Source organism: Carassius gibelio, chromosome B8 (genome assembly GCF_023724105.1).
Source record: "Carassius gibelio isolate Cgi1373 ecotype wild population from Czech Republic chromosome B8, carGib1.2-hapl.c, whole genome shotgun sequence".
NCBI lineage: Eukaryota > Metazoa > Chordata > Actinopteri > Cypriniformes > Cyprinidae > Carassius > Carassius gibelio.
Window position 1 is genome coordinate 17,771,350 of NC_068403.1, and position 2,922 is coordinate 17,774,271.

A 2,922-nucleotide genomic window follows, 5' to 3' on the forward strand; every position below is an offset into this window, starting at 1 on the left:
GCCACGGGTTGTGATCAAACAGTGGGCGTTCACCTCATTGATCAAATACCTTTCTTGCCATTTCTCCTGAATTTTCCGCCCTTCCAAGTCAAGTTTCTTCTTTTGGATATGTTTTGGACACACAGAACATATAAATCCAAAACCTAAACCTCGACCCATTACAAATGAACTTTTAAAACACCCTCCGCAATATAATTTCTCATTCAGCTGGAGGATTTGAGGATGAGGACGGTCTGCCGTCCCACCGCCTCCATTTATCATTGTCATTCCCACCCCATTCTGTCTGGGACACAAATAATTGATATCATTTCACCTGCAGTGCACCTCTTCCCGTGGCCTTTAGCGTCTCGTGTTTTCTTCTTCTCTAACTCTGCAAAAAGACCAAAGTGACATCGATTTTTGTTATTTTAAAGTGACCAATTATGGTTTTTGTTTTCAGTATGAAACAGGAGATTCACAGGAGATCTAGAAATCAATGTGTTGTTCAATCAAGACGTTGTTTTTCTTTTCTTTTCATCTCACTGCCATCCTCTGACCTTTTTTGTCTTCCACAAAAACTTGAGATTCATTAAGTGGATAATGCGATTTCTTGCATTTTATTACATAAAATATGGTGTCAAGGTTAATAGCTGGTTTTTTTTCATCTGTTTCCATTTAGAGAATGACCCTTTCACCTTATCTACACAGCACATTTAATTCAAGTTTGTTTAGAAGAATTACATTCATTCTGTCATTAACTTACACAACTCTACTCCTTTTTATCTTCTGTCTATATGCACTCTCTTAAAAAAAAAGATAAAAGCTGGTTGATACCCTATTAAAAGGTAATAAATTGCTCCATCTAGGTACTAAAATGTACCATTTAGATAAAAATATGTACCTTTTAAAAAAATGTTGTGTGGTATTTATCTTCCATCTAGTGTTGCTGCCATTTCAAAAGGAGGTGGCTAAAATGCCTCATTGTTTCCCCCTTTTTTTTGCAGTCTCTTAAAGCAAAGTGACATTTCATTGCTTAACAGTGTGCATTCATAGCACTTTTTGTTTTTTTCTAAAGCTAACCCTTAACGTTTCAAGGTAGTGAAGTATGTCATTTACAAGATTTTCTTTTCAACATAAAGAACTGAAGGTTAAAGTTAGTGAACACCAAAGACGGTCGTCCCAGTCATTTCTGAGAGTCGGCAGTGCAGAGCGATCAATTTTGCTGAAACAGGAGTCTTTACGTAACACTACAGAGACGAGCAGAACACCTGAGACCTGACAGCCTGTTTCTCCAGAGAATGACTCAACTGCAAAAACTGCACACCATTTGCATCTCTTCTTTTTAGCAGATGACTTTATGCAAAGCAACTCTCAAATTACTATAAAACAAAAAGAAGGGATATATCCAAGAAAGCAAACGGTATCATCAGAACATGTCATCCTTATTTTGAATAATAAATTTGAATGTGTATTCTAATGTCAAAGTTTTGGCAGTCAAATTATAATGAATGACATAATATTATTTAATATATAAAGTTTTTTATTAGTATATATTAAGTTTGTAGTTTTTTCATACACACACACACACACACACACACACACACACACACACACACACATATATATATATATATATATATATATACACACACACAGTGGGGCTCGAAAGTTTGAGCACCCCTTGCAGAATCTGTGAAAATATGAGTAATTTTCAAATAATAAGAGAGATCATACTAGATGCATGTTATTTTTTATTTAGTACTGTCCTGAGTAAGATATTGTACATAAAAGATATTAACATTTAGTCCACAAGACAAAAAAATTGCTGAAATTATTAAAATAACCCCCTCAGAAGTTTGGGAACCCTTGGTTCTTAATACTGTGTTCTGTTCCCTGATGATCCTCGACTGTCTTTCTGTTTTGTGATGGTTGTGCATGAGTCCCTTGTTTGTTCTGAACAGTTAAACTGAGCAGCGTTCTTCAGAAAAATCTTTAAGGTCCTGCATACAAGTATCTTCTGTTGCTTACGAAGGGCAGAACTAAATGGAAAAAAAAATATTTCAACAAAATAAGACAAATTTGGCCATCTTCATCATGTTCAAAAGTTTCCTGTCAGCTAAGAACAGGAAACAGAGGCTACAATTCACACAGGCTCACCAAAATTGGACAATAAAAGAATGTTGAAAAACGTTGCCTGGTCTGATGAGTCTGGATTTCTGCTGCGACATCCAGATGGTAGAGTCCGAATTTGGCATAAAGAACATGAAAGCATGGATCCATCCTGCCTTGTCTCAACGGTTCAGGCTGCTGGTGGTGGTGTAATGGTGTGGGGGATGTTTTCTTGGCACACTTTCGGCCCCTTCGTTTAAATGTCACGGCCTACCTGAGCATTGTTACCTTACCATGTCCATCCCTTTATGACCAAGGTGTACCAATCTTCTGATGAGCAGGATAATGTACCATGTCGCAAAGCTCAAATTATCTCAGACTGGTTTCTTGAACATGGCAATGAGTTCACTGTACTAAAATGGCCCCCACAGTCACCAGATCTCAACCCAATAGAGCATCTTTGGGATGTGCTGGAACAGGAGCTTCGTATCATGGATGTGCAGCCAACAAATCTGCAGCAACTGCTTGATGCTATCATGTCAATATGGGCCAAAACCTCTGAGGAATGCTTTCAGCACCTTGCTGAATCTATGCCATGAAGAACTGAGGCAGTTCTGAAGGCAAAAGGGGCTCCAACTCGGTACTAGCAAGATGTACCTAAAAAAGTGACCAGTGAAACTTCAAGAAACCTAACTGCAAAGCTACCTGAAAAACAATGCACAAGTGCACCTAGGACAAAAGCTTTTTTTAACGCATAGTGTGGTCACACCAAATGTTTATTTAATTAAGTTAAGTTAATAGAAGTTAATTAATAAAATCTATTGGCATTATTTT